At 42.2% G+C, this 26,019-nt stretch overlaps 1 long non-coding RNA gene across 3 annotated transcripts in view; it reads left to right on the forward strand.

Annotated features, from left to right (window-relative positions):
- The window catches only part of LOC113607982 (uncharacterized), a 103,893-nt gene that overhangs the window by 42,617 nt on the left and 35,257 nt on the right, over positions 1-26,019 (forward strand). Inside the window, exon 3 of one of the 3 annotated variants that reach the window (XR_003428163.1) lies at positions 6,972-7,101. The exons of the other annotated variants lie outside the window; for them this stretch is intronic. This is a non-coding gene — a long non-coding RNA (uncharacterized LOC113607982). The remainder of the gene's footprint in view (positions 1-6,971; positions 7,102-26,019) is intronic. 3 annotated transcript variants of the gene reach the window in all.

The raw sequence follows: 26,019 nt of genomic DNA on the forward strand, positions 1-26,019 counted from the left end.
AAAGTTAAGTTTTTGATGCTACAGTTATTGAAACAATTCAAGCACAAATCCTTACTTTAAACTGAATCAAAATCCAACTATTGAGCTCTTGCGATTGCCTAACCTCTGCTAGTGCCTTTATAAATGTTAACTCATTTCATTCTTACAAAGGTTCTGTAACCTACAGATATATTTATCCCAGCTTTAGGGATGATGCTTACAAGTCGACCACTTCTAAAATCTTTGGATGGCTTGGACTCCAACAGTTTGGGCCACTGTTAATTTTTGATAATTTGTCTCACCACATAGAATTGGTGTTATTGTTCTGGAAAAAAGTAATCCCAACCCAGTTGCTCCAAACTTTAAGCTATATGATCTTGAAATTCTTGCCTAAAAAAACAGTTAAAATATGAAAGGATAAGAGTAGGAAGGAGGGGATAATGGTGATTAGTGTTTAACATTCTAGAACAAGAAGTAGGATGATGAATGTTAACACATTAGAAAAAGAAAAAAGAAAATATTAAACCTTTACCAAGGTACTTGTTTCACCATTTTGAGGGGCAAAAATACATTGCACAAAGGAACGAATTCTGTCTGTTTCCTGGCCAATTTTCTTACTTTTATCCCTCCATTTTTTAAGTTCTCAGATTTCTATCTTTTATTTGCTCCTCTTTACCAATTCATTTATTTTTACTCACAACTCTCCCTTCTTATTTCTATCTTACCATCACTCTTTCTCCTATGCTTAAAAAAAGAGAAAAAAATAAGACAAAGTAAATTCAGCTTTTGTGCTCTCCCTTTTAGTGCAATAAAACACAGGTGCAAAAACTGAAGGAAGGAATTGGCTGGTTTCACAATCGTTTCTTCTATCTTTCATCATCATTAACTCCTCTTCTTCTTTACTTCTTTCTTTCTAATAAGTCACTTCTTGCTTTTCAATAAATCACTAAGGCTAGGATTTAAAACCACTTTACCACATTCTGATACACTACAGTAGTTAGTAGTTTCATTTTCACATCAGTCTAACCCAAACTGGTTTCTCATTGGCAGAGCTCAGCTGCCACCAATTTCCGGCTGTGTTCAACAAATGGAAATTCTCAGTAAAACCTGTATTACCATTTATTTCTACTGTGGAAATACTAAGCAAGCTGGAATGTGGTGGTTTCTTTAATTTTTTAAGTCATAACACAATTATTGGGATAATGAAAATTTCACAATTTTCCTGAGTATGAATTTCAAAGGGACTGATCATTTAAAATCTGACCATCAGGTCTCCAGCAGACGTTGTTCCATTTTGATTCATTTTGCCTGGACGTGTTAATATACTACTTATGTCCTTCTCAGTGACGTTATTTAAGAAAAAAAGAGTTGGCTCTTTTTTATCTTTTAATGGGTTTATTTTTTTTTTAAATTCTTATTGGAATCTAGTTGCTTTACAATGTGTGTTAGTTTCTACTGTACAGCAAAGTGAATCAGCTGTGCATATAAATATATCCCCTCTTTTTCGGATTTCCTTCCCATTTAGATCACCACAGAGCACTGAGTAGAGTTCCCTGTGCTATACAGTAGGTTCTCATTATTTATCTATTTTATACATAGTATCAATAATGTATATATGTCAATCCCAGTTTCTCTATTTTCAACTCTATTGAATAAACAATGACAGTTGTCTGTATTGTGTCACATTTTATATTTTTCGGAGAACTTGCATAGCATTATCTATTTAATTCTTATTAAAACACCAGACACTTGTTGGGCGCTGTGATAAGTATTATAGTCCAGCTTCTTCTTTGAGAGGCTGGGGGAGAGACTGTGAGGACACATGTCTTGAATAATGTGTTATGAGCTGTAATAAATGTATGTATATGGTACTATGTGGGCACTGGGTAACTAATTATTAATTATATTCTCTGATAGCACTTACCACATTAGATTTTAATTTGATATATTGTATCAGTCAGCTTCTCCAATTAAATTGTGATAGAGAAGATATCTTATTCATTTCTGCCTTCCCAGCATCAAACATAGGGCTTTGAACATGAGAGCCAATTACTCTTCAATGAATGGGTATAGATATATAAAATTAGTACAGATATATAGAATATAAATGAGTGTAGATATATAGGCATTCATTTTATATATTATAAATGTATGTATAGATATATAGATATACATTTATTTATATGATATATGTTTACATATTATATATAAAATATATTTAGCATATATATATTTTTTTGTTTGTTTTTTTGCGGTACGCGGGCCTCTCACTGTTGTGGCCTCTCCCGTTGCGGAGCACAGGCTCCGGACGCACAGGCTCAGCGGCCATGGCTCACGGGCCCAGCCACTCCGTGGCATGTGGGATCCTCCCGGACCGGGGCTCGAACCCGTGTCCCCTGCATCGGCAGGCGGACTCTCAACCACTGCGCCACCAGGGAAGCCCTAGCATATATATGTTTGAATTCAGAATTCCAGGAAAGAGAATCCTTCATGTGATATGAGAAAAGAATTGTTTTTTGGTGAGTGGAAGTACTGTCTTTGTGTTCATACAAAGCCAATACATAATAGGTAGCTATGTTAGGTTTCAACTCCTTACGATGATGTAGCTGTGATGGTCAAGGTCAGACTCCTGAGAAAGATCAAATTCCCAAGTTTCCTTTCATTTTAAGGAGTGAGATCCTTCAAGTCTCTTGCTCTTGTTCTTCCTTCCCAACATGACTAAAATTCATGTCTCATTTAGGAGCCTATATTATCTTCTATCTTCAGTTAGTAAATACTTCTGACTTGTTAATTATGTGCCACATACCTGTTTTATGCGTATTTTCTTCAACTTCTCGCTGCTTCAACTTCAGTTGCCTAGTGACCACCATCCTAACTATATTTGATTGCCAATTGTGGGGGGGGGGGTAAAGGAGAGCCAATTGACATGAGGAGGAAAATATGAACTCAGAATCTTGATTTCGCACCTGTAAGTTGCATAGAAAATACCCGGTCAGATTTCTAGCAGGGCTTCATTCCTTAACTTTGCTCTCTGATATGTCGTATTTGGAGAAATATTGGGCCTTATGTACTTTTACTTAAACAAATGCCGAAAGTAAGATAAGAATACTTTCCTGGGACTTCCCTGGTGGCGCAGTGGTTAAGAACCCACCTGCCAATGCAGGGCACACAGGTTCGAGCCCTGGTCCGGGAAGATCCCACGTGCCGCGGAGCAACTAAGCCCGTGCACCGCAACTACTGAGCTTGCACTCTAGAGCCCGCAAGCCACAGTTACTGAGCCCCTGTGCTGCAACTACTGAAGCCCGCGTGCCTAGAGCCTGTGCTCCGCAACAAGAGAAGCCACCGCAGTGAGAAGCCCGCGCACCACAACAAGAGTAGCCCCTGCTCGCCGCAACTAGAGAAAGTCTGCACGCAGCAACGAAGACCCAATGCAGCCAATAAATAAATAAAATTAAAAATTACTTTAAAAAAAACAAGAATACTTTCCTTTTTTGTGAAGACTCTGCTGAAAGAAATCATTTGTCCTGTGGCCTTTTATCTAGGCAGGGTAGAAGAATACATTTCAGCACCAACTTTATTTATGGTACATCCGTTTTGTTGCAGTGTTCACTTTATTTCTGTTCCTCTGGCTCTAGCAGTGGGCTCCTAACCCACACCTATGGGCTTTCCTTGTTCAGGAATGGAGATCTAATGTGGGCTTTAATATGGGGTCAGTGAGGAGCCCCATGCCATCTCTGAGTTGGTCCTCTGTTGGCTCTACTAGGATGAGCTTTAGCTATTTTCCTCTTGTTTTCCACGGCTGGGTGCCATACAGGGAAATGATATCAGCTGCTGTCTGTGTGCCTTCACTGACCCCACTAACTGCCTCTAGTGAAAACCTTTGCTAACTGCCTGCTCTGTGCCTGCTTGGATAGACACCTGTTCTCTAGTCCTCAGGAGTCTACACTGTGTCTTCCTTGTCCTTTCTCCTTTGGGCTGGTATTTTGTTTTAGCCCCACTTCCTAGACTCACATCTCATTTCTTAAAACAATCATCCTCTGGCCATGATGACCTCCTGTGTGGATCTCTGACTCTTCCTAGACCCTGAAAGTCTCCACTTTTCCCAGATGGTTTCAGGCTTCTCAGTTTGTCTGACTGTCCCACTCACTCAGTTTTGTTTAAGACAGTAAGAGAAACCCAGATGTGCTGCTCTATTGGAAAAAGAGAGGGTTAACCAGCTTTTTCAGGATCAGCAAAATGATTTATGCAAGATCCTTTTAACTTACTTGGAAAACCTCCTCTGGATCATTTCATTCTGGTCATTCAGGCCAGGAACTTAGGATCCTGGGACAAAATCTCAGAATAATTCCATACAGCCCTTGTTCATTACCAAACTCCCCTTTCAGTGTATGAACTCCTTGGCTGATAGGTGAAAGTAGGAAAGAGGAGGAAGGTAGTCCTAGCTTACCTCTGTGTTGTCTCTCACTTGCTGTTGGCTTTTGTATTTTGCTGCATTGCCCCATGCAGACTAGCACCATCCTCGATATGCTGAGAGTGTCAGTCAAAGTTCCAACAAGAAACAGAGGCACATTCAGAGGGGCTTATTAGGGGAGTTTAACAAAGAGGCTATTTATAAGGGTGTAGGCGGGTTTAAGGGAAACCAAAAAAGGGTGGTGAGATATCCACAGGGCTAGTAACAGCTAGGAATCTTCACCAGCAATAGGCTTTTAGGGGCAGAGGAAGGAAAAACTACCAGAACATTGAGAGAGATCTGTATCTGTAGCATGGTGGGGGCTGTGGACTTCTGCTGAGGGAAGAAGCCACTGCCCACCCTCGGTCACGCAAGGAAAGACCTCTGACCTTACTCTGCCTCCTTCTTCTCCCATCCTCACATCTCCAGCCCATCTCTTGCAAGCACCTCCTGTTACCTGAATCCAACCAGAAGGCAGAGGAGAAAGGAGCTGGGAGGATGCAAAGAGCCGAAGTCAGCCTCTCACGGGGCAGAGAAGGTTGGGGAGGGTGGAAGGGGCATCTGGAGGGCTGGGGCTGAAGATGTCTGGCACACTGGGTAATTGATCCTCATCTAAGGTTGCCTCTTTAGACCATAAGAGGGTTTCACTGTGGTGAGTGGAATATGTCATTGAACTCTCTTAGAAGCTTATATAGTCATTTTCCCTCTGTGAATAGCTGTTTTCCTAAAGTAGTCAAATAATATAGTAAGTAGAAGATTCCCTATGGCCCTAGGGTCTCCCTGGGTCTTTGGCTTGCACATTGGTCTCGTAGCTCTTTAGCCTCCCACGTTTTGTGGAAGTTGCTCCCCTGGTAGCTGCATTGACGAAAAAACTGGTCTTTCTTTGATGCCCTTTTTAGTTGTATTCCTTTCAGCAATGGATATCAAACCACAAACCAAACTCCTCTCCTCCACTGTCTTACACTGGAGATCAACCTTCTTTATGAGACGTGTCTAGTAATTATAGGAAGCCTTAGAGGGATTTCTCCCTCCTCTTCCCACCCCGTCCCCCCACCCCCGCAACTTATGGAGAATTTGAAATCAGGGTTTTTTGATCTTGGGAGGGAGAAGCAGATTCTCCAGAAAGGAACTGAGATGTTGCTGAGTTGAGTGGCAGGAGACCCACCTAGATACAGCCTCTTTTGAGCTTGTGCCGCTTTATGAGTCAGCATTTCTTCTGGAGATAGTTCAGTGAACTCATATATTCCAGATCCAAAAGGGGCGGACAAATGTACTATGAGTTCCAGATACAGGCTCTAAAACAGGGGTCAGGGACAGCATTGAAAGGAAAGGATGTCACAGTTTCTTAATGCATAAAGTTTTTAAATTCTATGACAAGTGGGAGTTTTTAGATTCCTCTAAAAGGAGAGGTTTGGAGATGGTTCCCCCTCCTTTACATTGTGACACCATTTCTCATTACAGCTGTTCTAAAGGAGCTGTAGCAGGTCTGCTTGGCCCTCCTGTAGACATCTGCTTCTGTGAGGGGAAGGCCGAGCCAGGTGATCACCCAGTTCATGCTGAGACACACCTGCCAAGCCTCAGAAAGAGTGCAATTAAACCATGGAGTGGGGCTAACACCAATGCTGACCCCTTGACAGGAGCCCTGGTGAGAAATGTTTTGCAGCCTGCTCCCGGCCTCCCTTGGAGAGCTGAGAGATCTGAGAAGCTGTCTTCCCAGACCAAGCAACATGTGCAGTTCTCATGCCATGTAACCTTGGAGTTCTACAACGTATGCTAAGCAGCATGTTTCCTATGGCTCTGATGGCAAATGTTTTTTGCACTCTTGGTCTATAGAGTTTGGTGTTCATTTCTCTTGGAATTAGGGTGACTGACTCATCTTGGTTTGCCTGGGACTTTGCTGTTTTTAGCACTGGCAGTCTGATGTCCTGGGAATCCCCGTACTCAGTCACCCACATTGGAATCTTGCGACTGTGCAATGTGGAGGGAGGCCTGGACTGTGGGTGTGACATAACTGAGAGTCAGAATCTGCAGAGTCAGATCTCTACTAGGAGTGTGGCTGCGACATCACGGCCTTCTTCGCCAGGTTCCCGGGGAGCGTGAACTGAATGTACTTATTCCTGTCTCACAGAACACTCTGGGTGGTTGTGGGTGAGCTGAGGTTCAAGTGCGATAATGCACTAAAGCTTTTTGTAGATTATAAAGCACTATGCAGGCACAGTTATTCTGGTTACGTCATGCTTTCTTCATTGATAATCCCTGACCCTGAGCACATGTGGATCTCTCAACTTCGGGAAAGAAGAGGATCTAATAAATATTATTAATTTAGTATGTTCATTAATATTTAATACATTTATTAATAATTTAATGTATTAAAAATAATGAACAGTAAGTACCTCCTGTGTCCACTGAACATTGTGCTAAGTACTTTGTATACATTATTGCTTTTAATTCTTGTAAAAATTCTGTGAAATAGTTGTTATTATTCCCCGTTGCCGTTAGAGTCATTTCCTTAATACAGGAATCCTGTTCTCTTTTGGTGTAGACTCAAGGCTGATGAAAGCAGATGAGCCAGTATAAATTATCTGGGCTGGCTCCCAGAATGGGGAAGCTGTTTTGCATACCAGCATAAATCCTGTATGCAGACTTCTAGCTGGTCAACCCTCGAGGATCAGGTGAGGCCCGACCTACCCTTGGTGGCCCTGCTCAGACCTTGAGGTCTGCAGGTCTAATTAAGCCATCTTGAGCCATTTGACACAATCCAGCATTCTGAAAGGTATAGGAGTATGGGCTCAACTCTGTTGTAATATATACATTTGGAAACTTGTATATTTTTCCTTGGCTACTAAAAAAGTTTCCAGATAATGTCAATAAAATTATTGTACAGACATGATAAAAAATAATTTTCTAAAATACATATTTGTATACACAGCCTGTCCTTTTATTATGTTTTCACTCAATATTTACTTATGATCAAGTTTAAAATTTTATCCAAACATTCATCATTACTTTCCATTGAGTTAATATTTTTTTTTAAATGCAGATGTAAAGTGCACTTCTTACCAATTTAGCCTTCACCTGTTAAATTCATTAATGTCCATAGATTATCCATGATACATTTGATACAACAATTAAATCATGATGTCAAACCAGTTTCCACTTATCAAGAGATGTTTTCTCAAGGCCCTTGGAACCCACTCCAAGGCACCAATTTGCTTATAGAAAGAATCTGAAGAAAGATCTTTTTCTCCATGATAACAGCTAAGTTTGAATTACGTTATCTAAAGTAGAAATTTCTCTCCATTAGTCAAATCAAAGTGCTCAGAAGTTTCAAAGAAACCAATTTTCCATACATTTAAAGACTCTTATATATACATTTAACACCTTTCAATGAAAATTCTTTGCCACACAAAGTAGTAAAAAAAAAATACAATGTTTCTTCCTAAATGACGTTAAAACAGCTTCTTGGACAAATGGATTAAAAGACTGGGCCAAAACTTTATTTCAAGCTAGCTGCAAGGGATGAGACCCTTAAGTGTGCTGATTCAAGAGTCCCTTTAGGGATTTTATAAGAAAAGTGAATGGTTAATTATTGTTAAACCAAATACAAGAAAAAATAATGTCTGGCTAAAGATTATTAGGCTAGCCATTCAGCTGGATGGGTAACCCTGGCTTCCCAGAAGTCCTTAATCTTATTTAGGTTTATCAGAAAATTTCGGAAGCATTTTAACAGCAATGCCTATTACATCCCAGAAGAGGCTGTGAATTATATCATGTAAAAAGTTCTGCCTTAGACCAGGTTTGGGACCATTTTTATTCTCAGTGTGAATGTAACTTTTGTGCCAAGAGTTCTTACCAGTTTTTTGTTCTAAAATAATTTTTTTCTTAATATTCAATTTAAGTGGTTAGTCCTTTTGGAATAAAACTATCAAATATTTCTTACCTTAAAAGAATGTTGCAAGATTTGAAAAACGTGAAAGTGAAATGCAACACCTGTGAGAAACAGTAACATTTCATAATGGAAATAGTACTAGAGTAGACTGCACATGTGATTTTAAGACAAGCCGATAGTGTCTAGATCTATCCACTAATTAATAGGCAGTACATGGTAAACTATACCATGGAGGGGTGGTAATATCCAGACCATGGGAAATTCTACAGGACCAGAAATGATTTCTCCAACAAAGAAATTGCAAGGTGAGAATGAGAGAGAGAGGGAGAGAGAGAAAGGGAAAGGGGAACCTATAAAAAACACTTAAAAGACTTACCAATCAATCACACCGTGTAGACCTATTTGGATCCCAATTCAAACAAACTCTATAAAATAAAATTATGGTATTCATGAGGCAGTTGAAAATTTGAATTCTTACTGGAAATTTAATCATATTAAGGAATTGTTAATTCTTAAATTGTATCAATGGTATTGAGCTTATCTGTAAAAAAAAATTAACCTTAGAAATAAATAGTGGAAAATTTGCAGATTAAATGATACGATGTCTAGGATTTTCTTCAAAATAATACAAGAGGAAGAGAAGTGGGTGGATATAGATGAATATGATCAGCCTGAGTTGATAATTGTTGAAGCTCGGTAATGAGTATGTGGAAGTTCTCGTACAAGTCTGCCTACTTTTTGTACATGTTAGAATTCTCTTTAATAGAAAGTCTAAATAAAACGATGCCAGCGAGATTGGTTCTCTGAGCTGTTGGTACTTTCATTACTTCTTTGACCAAACTCCTGTTCTAGAGCCCACAGCCCGTGGAGCTCTGTGCATAAAAAAGCAGTTTGGAGAGCAGTGATGCCAATTACAGTAACATGTGTAGAAGTGATACAGTAATACGGTGTCAGCGAAAACCTTTCCTTTAGAGCATAACATAATAGAAGAAAGGAATTATGGCTAGACACAAAGAAATGGTTGTCATTCTGTGCATTGTAGTGAAAGGGTAGAACTCATCACTCGTAAAAAACTTGGAGTTTATTGGTTGTGGATAGAGAGTAGGGAAACAAGTGAGAAAGAACATGGTCCCAAATCCTGCTGTGGACAGAACTGTTCTTACTTAGTCTAAAAGGTACTAGGCCTCTTATGGGAAGTAATGCTGGACTAACATTACTGAATGAGGACCTCGTCTGGAAGGTTGGTGAGCCACCCACCTACCGACAGACAGTGTCAAGCTGACAGTCTTCAACCAGACTTGTATTTATTCATCTTCCTCTTAATCTTCTTCCTTGTAACTTCTTCTTCCTTCTTCTTCCTCCTTTGCATTCTCCTCCTCGTCTTTTTCCTTTTCTTTTTCTTCTTTTCAATAAATGTTTCTCCCAAGAGAGAATTCTTTGGTTTGGCTTGCAGCAAGCTTGGAATCAGACTCTGACATTTCTTGTAATCAATTTGAGAACTTGCTTTCTTCAGTTTTTTCATCATATGGAAATAACTAGATTGTTCATTGGCACATAATAAAAAATAGGAACCTTAGAGTTTCTGGTCTAGCAGCTCAACGTTGGCAGTTGGAACCCTGGGTGAGAGGGTAGAGAAAAAAGAATCTGGAAAGAGAGGAGCCCCGCAACAAGGCCAGAAGCTGGGACTCTGGAGGAACATAACCAGGGAAAAATTCACCTGCCTAACATTCAGCTTGACATCCTTTCCTGAACTGTATTGTTTTTACTACTCTCCTCTCCAATCTCAGTAAATGACAGCCCCATCCTTGAATTCACACAGGTCCAAAACCTCTCATTCTTTTACATCTGCATTTGGTTCATCAGTAAACCCTGCTGGCAGACCTTCAGTGTATATCCATAAACTCACCATCACCCTGCTGGGACAGTGGTTCCAGCCACCAGCTCTGACCTGGGTGATTCTAATAGCTTCCAAATTCGTCATCCAGCTATCACCTTTGCCTCTTTTAGTCTCTTCCCAACCCAGGAGCCAGATGGTCCATCTAAAATGTAAGTCAGAATCACTCCTCTACGCCAAAGCCTGCGACAGCTTCCCAATTGACCCTGTGTAAAAGCTAATGTTATACTGACCTACTGGCCTGCACAATCAGCTTCCAAGTCCTCTGATCACATTTTGGCTTTCTCTGCATTCATTCCCACTGCAGCCACAGCCCTACTGGCCTCCTGCTGTTCCTCCATCAGGGGCTCTGCACTTGCTTCTCCCTCTGCCTGGGGTGTCCCTCCCCCAGGTAGGGACATGGCTCTCTCCAGCACCTCCTTCAAGACTTTGCTCAATGTAAAGGCCTCACAGTGAAGCCTTCTTGAGTCTTCTATTTAAAAATCAACTTTCTTCCCAGCACTCTACTTCCCCTTTATTTGCTTTTTTTATCTCTGTGCATTTACTGTTATCAGACATACTCTATAATGTCTTATTTATTGTATGTATTATCTGAGTGTTTACCCTGGAATGTAAGCTCCACGAGGGCAGAGATTTTTGTCTCTTTTGTTTGCTGCTGAATCCCAAGCCCAAACAGGGCCTAGTCTGTAGTAGATGCCTAATACATATTTGTTAAATGAATGAATGAGTTCCCCAAACTAATAAAAGCTAGCATTGAAGGCATTCTTATGTGATTAGTGCTTTGGGGGGATGAAGCAAAGTGGCTGAGCGCAGATGAGACAGGGTGCTGCTTTCTAACAATGAGATGCTGAGCTAGTAACACCGAGATTTGTGGGAACAGACATTTCAAGTGAGACGTACTTGAGCCCCTGGGAAGGGCCTTTCTGACCTTCCCACGATAGCCTGAACTGTCTTATTTGGATCTTTAGACAAAGGCAGTTATAGATTTGGAAATACTTATGAACATTTGGTTACTTTAATAAAATTTAAAGTTACATTTTGAGAAAAGACATACTTTCTAATACTGGGCATTTATACTTCTGGTATTTGTGCAATTTATTTGTCAAAAAAAGAGGTTTAAATATTTGAAATCAGACATCTGGCAGCTTAAACAGCCTAAAATTGAAGACAGTCAAAGCTCTATTTGAGATCTGCCAGGCACCAAACACAGCCTGCAATGTTGAACCTGTTGCGGAGGCGGGGGGCGGGGTGAGGGTAGGACTGGGCAAGGTAGGGGCAGGCCCTGTACATTGACTACTTCTCTGGGGGCCCTGAGAGGAGACAGAGCAGGAGTGGAGATACTGGCCAGGAAAGTGGAGGAGACTGTGGTCGAGGTGCTGCCAGCCCTAGAACGAGGCTTGTCCCTGTGTTGGCCCAGTTGGCCTGCAGTGACCAGATATCTCAGGGGTCCTAGGAGGAAGTTATCTTGTTGGCACTAAGAAGAAGATAAAAATTTAATTGAGAAAGAAAAGCTACTCTCAAAAATTTAATTGAGAAAGGAAAGCTACTCTCATACATAAGTAGCCCTGCCCTCCCTCCAGCCACTTTTGTTAATCTGTCATCCGGTGGGCCCTCTTCCCGTCTCCCCTTCCAGTCATCTTTCAACCCAGAGATCGGCCCCATCTCTGAGGTCACAACCCACTCCTATTCCTCCCACACACTCACCTTTAAAGGCCTCTCTTGATGTTCATTTTCTTTTTCTTGATGTTCATTTTTGTCTTACATAAAAATATTAAGAAAAAAAAAAAGAAAAAATAATTCAGGCCCACATTTGCCAGGGCTGGCTGAGCTGCTAAATAAACCTGAGAGCGAGTACAGAAGTCTGAGGAGTTGACTGAATATTCTGTACGCTGATGTTGGAGGAGGGGGCGGCCACATCAAAGTAGAAGTGGCAGCACGCTCAAGTGGGCCTAAAGGGAGGGCCTGAGTTCCCCCAGGGGTCCGACCCAGATTCCAGCATACCCTGAAGGTACCCAGGGGTGGTTGTGTATCCAGAAGAAACACTGACAATGCTAAGGGCATTGGCCGGCAAGCTTGCCAGAGGGCTAAGTGGGGCACCTGGCCCGTGTGTATCTACGTATGTCAGTGTGTGTGTCTGGGGAGGCTCAGGGCAGCACTGGTCTGGAGCTCAAATGAGGTCTGTAGGAAGACATCAGGTCCCCTAGGAGGCAGTACTGGGTCTGGCCAAGCTTAAAGAGAAACCAGAGGACAAACTGCAAACAGCAGGAGCCGCAGACCTTAGCTAGACAACAGCAAGTGGAGAGACAAACGACCAGGACCTGCAGCCCAGGGAGCTAGAGGATGTCACGTGTGAGGCGCCTGACCCTACCTACCACGAGGTTGCAAAGTTTAGGAACAGCAACCCGATCCCACGTGTATTCATGTACTCAGGTGCCATCCTGCAGAGGAGCCAGGAAGGGGGATGGAAGACAGAGAAATCACCAAGTACCTTTAACTAGAAAGGTGGAGCATTAAACAAGGGGACTCTGAATGGTTTCTTTGGACCAAGGTTTATAGCAGATTGGACCTTAATTATTTTTCTCCTAGTTACTCAGCAGTAGGGAATTCACAAAGATGTTCATCTATTTATCTAAAACTACCAGTTTTTTTTACCCATCTAATAAGAGGAGTGAGTAAATTACAACCTCATAACATGTACGTGATTGTCGGTAGCCCTGTGTTTAGTTAGTTCATACGTTTAAAAGCTTCTGGCTGTAGTGGGAGAGTGGAGAGAGGGTGGGCCCTAACTCCACGTAGATCTAGGTTTGAACCTGCCTCTTCCACTGGGCTCCCTCCCTGTGGGAACTTGGGCAAGTTACTTGACACGTGTGAGCCATGGTTGTCTATGAAGTGGATTCAATACTTCTTACCCCTGAGGCCTGTTCTGAAATCAAATGGCATCTGAATATAGAGTTAATCAGTGCAAGGCTTGTCACGTGGTAAATGCTCAACAAATATCAATTTCTTTCCTCCCCACACTGAATAATTTGCACACTGATAAACAAATGACAAATTGTTTCCTAGTTAATTTCATCCAATTAACTCCCAGTAAATTGACCCTAGTGTTTGATGGAATCATCCAAATTGGAGTATCGACGAGTTAGTATATACCATTCTTTATTTTAATCCAGTTCCAGCTATGACCTGTAGATGTCTCTGTGAATCTTCCTCTGTACCCAGTTAAAGCTAAGGGTACTGAAGGTGGCTCAGCCATTTGTGTTAACGACTATTCGATTATTCGTAAAGCACAGGGGTTGGTGTGTGAGAAGGGAAAGCACTGGTCGCTTTGCCTGTCCACTTACTTCCTCTGCCCCCCACCACAGGGTGACTTTCCTTAAACTTGACCCTTTGCACCCCATCCACTCTCGACTTTGCAGCGGGGGTGTAACCACAGAGGCAAGGGACTCTGGGTGGAACAGCCAAGTTCTTGGGATCCTTTTGATGTCTCCCCATCCCACCCCCCACCTCAACTAGGATGAGAACTCAGGGCAAACACCTGCTTAAAGCTGCCAGGTGGGGCATTTTTCACAGGAAGCTGTTCTTTTCCATGGCATGTGATTTGACTTGCATGATTTGACCTGGGTAACAAGCTGAATAAGAGAGGGCTTCTGCCATGTCTCGCTGTTTGGGACAAAATATTTAGCATTTGTTTCAACTGACCCAAGCAACTCAAAGCAGAAGAAACGACCATTGAAAAGATAAGGGAGAAGCTGGAGAAATACACCTGAAAGCACTCCTAAGCGAGAAGCCTTTTCCTTAATTCAGAATCATAATTTGGTCCATTCCAAGGTTTTAAAATAATTCTGTTTCTTTATATGGGTCTAAGGCATTTTTTCAATTGAGGTGAAATTCACCTAACATAAAATTAACTATTTTAAAATGTAAAATTCAGTGTCATTTAATAAATTTACAATGTTATGCAGTCACCACCTTAAAAAAAAAAGAAAAAAGAAAAGGGAGGATTTAATAAATCATCTACGCAATATTTTATTTTATTTTATTTTATTTTATTTTATTTATTTATTTATTTTTTTGCGGTATGCGGGCCTCTCACTGTTGTGGCCTCTCCCATTGCGGGGCACAGCCTCCGGACGCGCAGGCTTAGCGGCCATGGCTCACGGGTCCAGCCACTCCGTGGTGTGCGGGATCCTCCCGGACCGGGGCACGAACCCGTGTCCCCTGCATCGGCAGGCGGACTCTCAACCACTGTGCCACCGGGGAAGCCCTACGCAATATTTTAAGTGACATTTTTTACTCCATGAAAATAGGACTCCTTAGAACCCCATAAAATGGATACAAATATAGTTCATGAATCAATGGGCCTGACCTCTCCTGGGCTCTATTTTATGTGGCATAAAAGGCTTCTCGTGACTAATGGGATATGGGACGGTGGGTGAGCAAGGAGAGGAGAGGATGAATCTCCCGTCTGCATTCTGTTTCATTTTGAAGAGGCTAGAGTGAGCATTTTTTATTTTAGGGTCAGGGCTTTCTTCCTGGCAAATGATTGAGACAATTTGAGTGGAATAGAGTTTTTTTTTTTTTTTTTTTTTTTTGGTTTCCCTTGAGTCCCCTGGAGCTCAGCACCGTCTGGTCTTCTTGAGCAAAGCTGAGGAGATTGTGACTGGCCTCCTTCTCCTCATGGAGTTCAGGCATCTGCTTTGTTTGCCTTGCTGTGAGTCTGTGCAGATGGCAGTGGTCACGTATTGATTCACAGAGGATGAGAGTGAGACAGGGTCTGTTGGCTCTGTGGCTCTATTGTCTTTGGTGGAGGATGATCTCACCCCCTTGCAGACATGAGTAGAAGCTATTAACCCCAGGGAGTTTGTTGGGGCAGAGGTACCTGAGGTAAGTTGGGGATGAGAAGAAAAGAGACATAACACTTGAAAACATAGATGTAGTAGCAGGATGTTAGATAAGGGTGGAGCCCTGGAGCCAGGGGAGGGCAGAACCTGGAATCAGAGTCACAGCCGTTTGTGGGATGGTCTGAAGCTTGTTCTCTGGAGGGTCTCCAGTGCACAAGACCATGCATTCTGGTATGCTTAGGATACTCCTGGGTTATGCCTGTTGCCCAAGGCAGTTACGATAACACCCCTTTTACTCTTAAAAGGGCCCTGATTTGGATGAGAAATTCTATTGTCACCCTACCTATTCACCTTACTATATCTTTCCTCAGCATCCCAAGAGGGTGCTATGCCTGACAGTCCAGTAGAACATATTATACAGAAAGCTTCTTAAGGACCAAGGAACTGGTCTAGAATTGGCAAAAGTTTTCTTTGAGAGGCATTGGACTTCCTAGCTCCTACTATGTGTTCACTTCACCAAATTTTCTTTGATCCTCTCTCTGTTCTTTCTATCTGGCTAAAAAAAGGGTTGTTTTTAAAATCAATATTATATGATAAATTACCTTTTTACTAAAAAGCATATTCAAGTATTTCTCTATTAATGGACAGTTTATGGCTACTACAAACAATGCCTATACATATCCACTTCTGGTTTGCTGCACTCATTTCTGTTTTCTCATCTGCACATGAAGGAATTATAGGATTGGTGGCAGGATTAAATGAGATAATGCTTATAAAAGCACTTTATAGTACCTAGTACAGAGTAACTGTTCACTAAAATTGGTTGTTGTTATTATTTAACTACTTATTCCATAAATTATTTTCCTTTGCCTCAGAGAGGCCCATCCCTGGGCCTTCTGACTAGTCGAACTGGTGTCCCTATGTCCTTTCAAAGCCATAGGCAGGATCATGGCACGTCTACATAAAATGCCTTCCTAAAGCATCACTCGGAACCTTACTGAGAGTTCTGAGTGAGGTCCCCAAAGTTCATATGGTCTACAGTCCCCCTCAGTTCCCAGTTTCAAAGTGGATGTGATGCTTTATTCATTTCTACAGGGGCCAAAATGCCATTTGCATGTTGTCACTGAGACATTAGACTTTCCTCTCATCTCTAAAGTATAAAATTCATGACACCTATAGAAGTGGGGTTGAGAGAGAGGAGGATAAGAGGGGACCTTCAAAAGGCTGCAAAGCAGAATGGGATAGTAGGAGTGGGCCTGCCACTCTTATAACATGAGGTTTGTTTGGAGGAACTCCTGTAGAGACCAGAGCGGGAAATGGCAGGGTAAAGAGCTGCCTCAACTTTCATGTTGGGAAATATGTTTTTCAGATGTTCTTCCCAGCCAGAAATTGTCAGTGTGATAAAGAGACAGCTGTCTGACTTCAAAAGAAAGTGACCTCCTGCCTCCTAAATATCTCTCTGCAGTCCAGGGCTTCCAAAAGGAGCCCTCTCTGGATGAAAACCGATTTTCTCTTTGCTGTTTTTTTTTTTTTTTCCTAAAAGCTTTGAACAATATGGCAAAAGATAAGAAAGGAGGCTTTTTCTCCAGATGTGCAACGTTTCCTAGAAGAAAAAAGATCTAAAAAGCTTCTCTACCACCTGTCCTGGTAAGGCAAAGAGAGGACTTGACTTCACATGAGAGAGCTTATCAAATAAAAACTCTGCTTGTCAGAATTTTCTCTAGTTCCCGTCCTACAGAGGCATATCCTGACAAGCTGAAGAGTCTCTCCACTGACCAAAAGCAAAAAGCAGCAAGACAGACTAACTCAAAGTAGGGCTGGGTAGAACTGAGAGTTTATGGAGCTATTAAAAACTAACGGGAGATGCTAATTTTACCCTACAAAGAAACAAGAAACATGACAGGAGATAGAGGCAGAAAAGAGGAAAAATAGTTGGACTTATTACCCATTTTTAATCTTGTTTACATTCAGAAGACTTACAAAACTTAAAACAAGTAAAAATGAAAATATTGAATACATGCAAAGTCTCCATTTCTCAAGGCCACAGGAATGACAGGTGGCATTGTTATGGACTGAATGTTTGCCCCCCCAAAATTCATCTGCTGAAATCTTAACCCATCAATGTGATTTTATTAGGAGGTAGGGCCTTTGGGAGATAATGAGGTCATGAGGGTGGAGCCATCAATGAATGGCATTAGTGTGTTTCCAAGAAGAGACATGAAAGCTTGTGCTCTCTGATCTCTGCTGTGGGAGGGCATGGCGAGACAACAGCCTTCTGCGAACCAGGTAGCGGATTCTCACCTGATACTGGATCGGCCAGCACCTTGATCTTCAACTTTCAGCCTCCAAAACTGTAAGAAATAAATATTTGTTGTTGAAGCCACCCAGGTGGTAATTTGTTATTACCTGAACTAAGACAGCACAGGTGAATTGAATCCACAGACGCCCAAAACAAAAGTTTCATGTTTAGTTTTAATTTTCTTCTCAACCAGAGAGTCTGACAAAAGTAAATCAAACTACTCTGAGTTTCAGAAACTTTCTTTTCTCTCTCTGTACTAATGAGTTATGTAAATGGCTATTGACGAAGTGAGGAAAGGGAGAAGCAACAAGATTCATTAGACCACATTGTGGGCATCTGTGGAAGGACTATAGGCGGGGGTAACTCAGGTGTCAGTGTGAGAGAGAAACAGCAAGTCGGACTCCTAGCCTTACCGCTGTGTCTGGAGGGATATGGAGACGAACCTGGTAGGTGCCAGGCAATGTGATAGTTGTAAGATATACATTGGCACTTAAAAAATTTATGTATTTATTTTTTGGCTGCACTGGGTCTTCGTTGCTGCGCGCGGGCTTTCTCTAGTTGCAGAGGGCAGGGGCTACTCTGTTGCAGTACGCAGGCTTCTCATCGCGGTGGCTTCTCTTGTTGTGGAGCACGGGCTCTAGGTACGTGGGCTCAGTAGTTGTGCCTCATGGGCTCTAGAGTGCAGGCTCAGTCGTTGTGGCTCACAGGCTTAGTTGTTCCGTGGCATGTGGGAACCAGGGATTGAACCTGTGTCCCCTGCATTGGCAGGCGGATTCTTTTTTTTTTTTTTTTTTTTTTTTTTCGGTACGCGGGCCTTTCACTGCTGTGGCCTCTCCCGCTGCGGAGCACAGGCTCCGGACGCGCAGGCTCAGCGGCCATGGCTCACGGGCCCAGCCGCTCCGCGGCATGTGGGATCTTTCCGAACCGGGGCACGAACCCGTGTCCCCTGCATCGGCAGGTGGACTCTCAACCACTGCGCCACCAGGGAAGCCCGGCAGGCGGATTCTTAACCACTGCACCACCGGAGAAGTCCCTATACATTTGCACTTAATCCTCACAGCAGTCCAGTGAAGTGGAAATTTGTTTTTCTGTTCTAAGTATCATGGTCAAAGTCACACATCTAGAGGTGGTGGGACCAACATTTGAACAAAGTTCAAAGAAGAACCAATGTACTTGTTGTGCAGTGAGCAGGTGTATTTGCTCTGTAATTTGAACTGAGAGACAGTTCTGAAAGGTTCTGCAGAGTGGGGGCCAGAATTGGTGCCCTGGCAAACCAAAGCCACAGGCCCTCTGGTATCATAGTGCAGGAATCAGCAAAGGAGTTGGCTCTGTAAGGCAGGAATGAAGCAGATGCAGAGAGAAGGAGAGACCAGAGGCTGCTGAGGGCCAGGTGCGTGGTGCAGCATTTAGAACTACGAATGCATGGATCCCCCTCCCATACCCACTGAATGAAAACCACCAGGAATTTTTTTAGAGCCTTCCAGGTGATCCTTAACCAGCTTGACTAGGATTCTGTTTCTTGCAGTCTTATAATCCCTGACTCTGACTGGCCCCCTGTCCTTTCTACCATATAGCTCATTGCCTTTCCTAAGAATAGAAACATGGCAGTTAATTCAGGAGAAAGGTAGCAAAGAGAAGGGGAATGCAAAAAGGGAATCAGATCTGTTGGCTTCTTTCTTCCCAGACCAGCTAAGTTGACACTTTTGCAGATGTTTTTGTTCATCACGATCAGAGTTTGCCGAAGGAATGTAAAATCTCCTCTCCTGGATTATTTGCGAAGAGGATATACAGCGACCTACTAGCAGGGCTTGAGTGCAAATCCTTATGCCTGAGAATAAGTGAGTGCATCTTTCAAGTCTAGTCCAAGGATTTTGTTTGTAAAATACTATATCAAGTTCCTTGCTGTATTGTACAAGCTCTGCCTCCTGGATTCAATAAAAGGGGACATGCCTTGCTCATTCTAAAAGGTGCTGATGCTACATGTGACCAGAAGGAGATTGTCATGGGGAAAACTACACACTTTCCCACTTACCTATAGCCTTCTAAGGAGGACGGATCTTAGTGAAGAATCTTGGTTTGTGGAGTAGGGTAAAGGGGATGAGGATATAATTTTTGAGGGAGAAGAGAGTTAAGTTGTTTGCATGAGAAAAGAGATGTGGGGGGAAGGCTAGAGTGGTCTTCAACCTTGATGTCACATTGTAATAACCTGGGGAGTTTTTAAAACTAGGAAACCTGAGTTTTAGTCCCAGTGATACAAATTCAATTAGTCTGGGTGGGCCCTACCTGTATATTTTTGGGAACAACTGGTATATAGAAAGGAAGACCTGATGGTTGGTGGTTTTTGATGACATTTTCCTGTGCCATAGAACATCTCTGTCTTCTTGGAACATTCTTCAGAAAGTCTACACTAATCATTAATGCCTTGGAAATGTGAATTTATCTCCTCCCTTCCTTCCTCCTTTCCTTCCTCCTTCTTTTCTTTCTTCTTTTTCTTTTTTAATTCAATGGAATATCAAGTCAGGCCTCAAGATGGGTGTGGAGGGGCAGAGTATGTGCTCACCATCTTGGTGACACTCAGGCAAAATATACTTAACTGCTGCAAAGAAACAAATTGAGTAGAGGGTTAGGAAGGCCTTCAATGAATATAAGCTGTTAGTGGTTTTGTCCTTTTTATTGCTTCCATCAAGTAAAAAAAATATTTTCAAGTACAAAAGCTTCTTTTCTTGGTAGGATAAAAGTACAGCACCCACTTTCCAAACAAAGCTTTATATATATATATATATATATATAAAACCCACATACACACAATGGAGCACAAACCAACAGGAAATCACACGTTGCCTTGGACATTTTATTTTTCAGGGGATGACTAGGTTGTTTGTAAATTTTCCAGACCTTTGTTTTTCTGGCTTTTAGACATGTCACTGCTCTTCTGCAGAAAGGAAAGATATGGCAATGGGCTATGGAACAGAAAAGGGCCAGTCAAACTAAGGCTGGTACAGGTCTTACAGGTGAGGGATCCTTTGGCTTTTAAAGGTGAGAGAGAGGTTGGGCACAGGAGAGTCCAGTCAGTTCATTCTGCCATCCGTTGGCAATGCTGGCAAAATATCCATTAGTGAGGGAGGTTGAGAAATTTGAAGAAAGTGATGATTTCAGTTTTTGGTGTTTCATCAGATGCTTGATGAATATACCAGTGAGGATGAAGGTACTGTCAGTTATTTAAAATATTATTTATAGAACATTTCCTCCATGCCAGGCACAAAGCACTGAAGATAACATAGCCCTCATCTGCATGGTCTGTTTTATCTCCTCCAGGATTCATTCGTTAGAACAATATTCAGTTGCATTTTTCAGAACAAGCCTTCTACAACTGAGTTTGTTCTGTTACTTAAGGCCTGAAACAAAGCTACTGATCTAGAGGAGGAATGATTGTATTCAGGGACCACCCCCTCTCCCTCCTCCTGTCTGTCCAGGAATATATCAACCTTACCAAGTATCCAAAAAAAGGGCTGAGGTTCCCATTCAGAGTACTGAATCTAGGGTTCATGATAGAATTTTCCACCTTGACGAAAAGCTTAAGTCATAATTAGGTTTCCTTCATAGCTGAAACAAAACAAAATAAAAATGAACCCAGAGAGTTACCAAGGTCCATGCTAATAATATTATGGAATATAAAATTCACACTGGTCATGTTACTGTTCTCACTCATGGCCTATGATGATACATGTAAATTTCAAAGAAAAAACTTTTCCCCACCACTTAGGAAATCAAACCAAAGCCTATCTAGAAAAACCGATCTGCTGACTCAGGCTCCAGGGAGGCCAGTGTGATACCTCAACGTGGTATCTCAACATGCTACAAACGTAGTCACATTACTCTCTGGGAAGGGTGCCTGTATATGGATGGAGGAAGTGGAGGGCTGGAGGTTAGGGAGAACAGCAATTATAGACCTTTATCAAATCAGGGGAAAGCAAACAGAATCCTGGGCCACTTTTCCAGCCTCAGCCTGTCAACTTCAAGCAGATTTGCCTTGTCAGTTTTTCAAGAACATTGTCTAAGATGGTGGCTTGTTTATTTATTTCTTGGATTTATGGATTGACTTTCTTCCAGAAGGCAACCCCAATTGACACATACATTTGCTCTTACATATTAAATCATCTTGTTTTTTTGGAGAAAAGAGATTGACAACAAGTTTCAGGTTGACCCATGTGCTCTTTTCTTGTTCTGTATTGTGTTTTTCATTTGCCTCTGGGGGTAGATTATTTTCCATTCTCAGCACCTGTGTTTCCTCCTCAGCCTTCCCGGCTGCTTGTCTGGGCTGTTTTCCACCTTCCAGACCTTTAAACAACTCATAAATTCAGTGTTCTCTGCTCACAATTTTGAAATCACAAGTTAAATGGTCTTGTCAGCTCAATAAACTCTCTTCACTTAAAAACAATAAAATAAAAGGGAGGATTACCAGGCACCTGGAAGAAGCTCTATATATTGGCAAGACAGATTAGGCTTTCCCCAAAGATACCATGGGATTTAGAGAAGAAACTGGCTGGATTTGTCTCCTCACATATCTTAAATGTTAGTAATAAGATGGCCAGAGCCATCCTAATTATATGTGTCTCTATGCATGTTTGTGAGCTCAGAGAGCCAGTGGTAAGGGGACCTATACTGCAGTCACAGGACTCTTCTCTGATCTGTGGAAACAGCGGCCAGTAATACTCTTCCTCTGTAATGATTTTCCACTCCTCTTTCCAGAAGGCAAACTTCTCTACTTCTTGAACATTCTAGGTTTCTAGACATCTTAGGCTTCCAGAGCATTCTGTGGTTGGGTCACCCACCTACAAATTAAGTGACATGTGGTGTCATGCTCGGGAGAGAATTGGCCACTGCCTTGATTGATCTTTCACTTTCATCCTCACTACTAGTTCAGCATGAGATTCTGAGTGTGATGGGAAACTCCAGCAAGGAACCACCTGCCTTGTGAAAATGTCACCTGCTACTTTTCCTACTTGGGAAAGCCTGGACCTTCCAGGCTCTGAAAGCCTTTAGGCATCAGGCCTTTTATGTCCCTCCTGGAAGGAGATACATGCAGGTGAATCTGAAAGTGGGCAAATTTAGTAAAAGATAGAACAAACAGAAGCTGATTTCTCAATAAAAAGGTGGTTGAGTGTCTGGGATATGTTTTATCTCTGTATCCCTAGTGTCCCTAGCATAGTGCTTGGCATGGACTAGATACTTAAGAACTGTTTGCTGAATGACTTAATGAATTTGAATCACTGCCTTAAGTGGCTTCGCCAGTGAAGGCAGGTGTTTTTACTGCCTTGCTGCTCAAAGGTGGTCTTTTGAGAGAATCCTAGGCCTCAACAATCTGTCTATCCAGGTGACAAATACTACTGAGCACTTCCTATGTGCCACTTAGCACTTTATCTGAAATTGTCTAGTTCAGTGATCCCCAGCCTTTTTGGCACCAGGGACCAGTTTCATGGAAGACAATTTTTCCATGGACCGGAGGGTGAGGGGAAGGTTTGGGGATGATTCAAGTGCATTACGTTTATTGTACACTTTATTTCTATTACTATTACATTGTAATATATAATGAAATAGTTATACAACTCACGATAATGCAGAATCAGTGGTAGCCCTGAGCTTGTTTTCCTGCAATTAGATGGTCCCATCTAGGGGTGATGGGAGACAGTGACACCTGAAGTGTGTTGCTTATGTCCTGTCTACTCCGTAAGATGCAGCTTAATTGTCACTTGCCACTCACTGATAGGGTTTTGATATGAGTCTGCAAGCCATTGATTTATTATGGTCTCTGTGCAGTCAAACCTCTCTGTTAATGATAATCTGTATTTGCAGCCGATCCCCAGTGCTAACATCACTGCCTCAGTTCCACCTCAAATCGTCAGGCGTTAAGAGTCTCATAAAGAGCACGCAACCTAGATCCCTCGCACATGCAGTTCACAGTAGGGGTCGTGCTCCTATGAGAATCTCAGGCCGCTGCTGACCTGACAGGAGGCGGAGCTCAGGCAGTAATGTGAGCAATGCGAGTGGCTGTAAATACAGATGAAGCTTCGCTAGCTCGCCCTCTGCTCACCTTCTGCTGTGCAGCCTGGTTCCAGTTCATTTGTACTCCCTAGAACGTAAGCTCCAAGAGAGCAGTGATATTTCCTGTTTACTGCTGAGGTGCCTCGAGTGGAGAGCTTAGGGACAGAGAAGAGCCCTCAAAACACGACAGATTGGACTTTCTTTCAGCTGGTATTACACAGCTTGCAAATATCTCCAGATCATTACATGTACTAAAACCCAGTGGTGGCTGGGGAAGCGACTCTTGTGTTGGCTATGGCATCTTCTTCCATCACAGGCCGCTTCTTCACCTACTAATCAGCCTTGCTCTCACCCCAGTCTGTGTCCCAGGCTGACCCTGCATCCTACACCAGCTCACTGGATTAGAGCAGATATACAGGTCCTGGAGATTCTTTGTTATTTTTGCAAAGTTCAGTTTTAAGACATAGAGTCTGGTGTTTCTTTGTTTTAGTCATTTCTGTTCGTATCGTATTTCATAAAATCCATAAAATGCTGAAGGTCAGAGGTGCAACTTTCCTCTGGTGGAAAAATGCTTGACTAATGCCTTTGGCAAAAGTGTTTTCTCTGTACTGCTGGGTTAGGATGGGTCTTATAAACCTCTCAGACTTCAGGCTAGAAAAAAATAACTTCTAGACTGAAGGCTGCCTGCAAGATTTTCCCAGGCCCCTGGAATGTCCTTTATCCTACAGTTGCTTCCTGAGTCCCTGTACTGAACCCAGTTTCCATTACAGAGGGAGAAAGATATTTGCATAGAACGCCACAGTTTACAAGCTTTTGCATATGTTAACTTTTAAAAATCTTTGCTATTAAACTGTGAAATGTGTGTCATTCCAGTTTTAGAGATGAGGAAATAGATGCTTAGAGAGTTTAAATAACACACTAACCAGAAACGGAGCTGTCATTCCAACCCAAGTCTCATGAATATGAACTCTACATGGTTTTACCACTCTCCAGCTATGTCATGAATGAGTATCTGAAGTTTGCTAGGTATTTTTGTTTCCTGGTTACTTCCCTGTGGTCATTGTGGTTCCCCAAACTTGTTAAGCTGGTTCACATCTTTAGGCCTCTGTATAATGCTCTGCCCTCTGCCTGGAAGAACTTGCCCTCTCCTTTATTTATTTGTTCAGGTAACTCATATTCATCCCTCAAATCTGAGTTCAAGGGAGAAGCACAGGGGTAAGAATGGGCCTTGGAGTCACAGTGTCTGGGCCCAAATCCTGGTGCTGCCCTTTACCTTCTGTTAGACTTGGCGTGGTGGCTTAACCTCTCAGTCCTTTGTTTTCCCATCTGTGTGATGGGAAGAATTTTAATGCTTATTTTCAAAGGCTGGTAAAGAAGGAATGTAGATTCCACATTGCTTAAAGAATATTCAGTTTGCTATTGTTCCCTCCCAGTTTAGAACCATGTTACCAGTCTCCCTTGCTTCTCTGAAATTGCCTTTTGATGGCCCTGGGGTTTCCAGTCAATCAGCCCTCCCCAGAGAGAGGATAATGAAAGGGGGGGAAAAAAAGAGAGAACAGAGGAAGAGCATGGAGCAAATAGAGGCAAACATCAGATACAGAGAAACCTTTGCCAGCCGCAGGGAAAGAAGGAATATTAAAATAAATGTATCAATGTTTTTCTGGGAAGGGTTTGGGAGAATAGAGAAGAGAAATAGCTAAAAATGGCACTGCCTGTCCTGGCAAACATGTCCTGGCTCAGAAAGATCTGCTCTGAATCCAGGAACCAGCATAGGAGTCTGGAACCCAAGTCAGCAACTCTGAGGCAGGAGAAGGAAAATATGAGAAGAGCTGGCTTGGAAGGAAGGAGGAAGGATGACAGGAATCATCTTTGTGGCATTTGGGGTGTATTTACGTTTTAAGGAATTATGGGTTTTTTTTAAAGGACAATTTTTTTATACACTTTTTTTGCTTAGTAACAAGACCCACAAAAGGCATGTATTCAACCAGGATGTCAGTTGCTCAGCTCATTAAAATATTAAGTGAAACACTGATGACAATTACATAGCACTGAGCCCTCTTGTCTGCTAAAGTGTGCCTTTCAATGCATAACAAAGTAGGTCAAAAGTTTGTTTTGTTATTTTATTGTTTCTTTTTATCTTAGACTTTTGATGGAGTTCCTTTTCGTGAGTAAACTGGTTGCCATGTTTGGTGGGGATAATTTGAGGACAGGAACACTTGAATGACTCAGAAGTCTACTTCTGGATGGCAGAGAAAGGCTCCCTCAACTTCTCTCTGGGATAGCAGTCATTCAGCCAAAAAGATTTGCTGAACCTCTACTCTGTGTCAGGCCTTGTGCTATATGTTGGAAATACAGTACTAAGCAAGATAGACACTGATGGATACCATCCTCATGAGGAGACCTTTGGCTACTACTCAGGTCTGTTTATTTGGGCAAAACCTCATGTTCAGAATCTCTCTCCCAATCCCATATAATGAACATGTCCTAAGACTTCACCTGCCAGGCTCTGCTATGAGAAATGAATACTGGTAGTCATTGAGGTATTGATGGCAAAGAAGAGTCGCATAGGTCACCTCCCTGTGGGCATTTGTACCTGGAATGTATAAAAGTATACACCTGGAAATA

The sequence above is a fragment of the Aethalodelphis obliquidens genome, unplaced genomic scaffold, assembly GCF_003676395.1.
Source record: "Aethalodelphis obliquidens isolate GAN/ISIS:26980383/991018 unplaced genomic scaffold, ASM367639v1 scaffold51, whole genome shotgun sequence".
Lineage (NCBI taxonomy): Eukaryota > Metazoa > Chordata > Mammalia > Artiodactyla > Delphinidae > Aethalodelphis > Aethalodelphis obliquidens.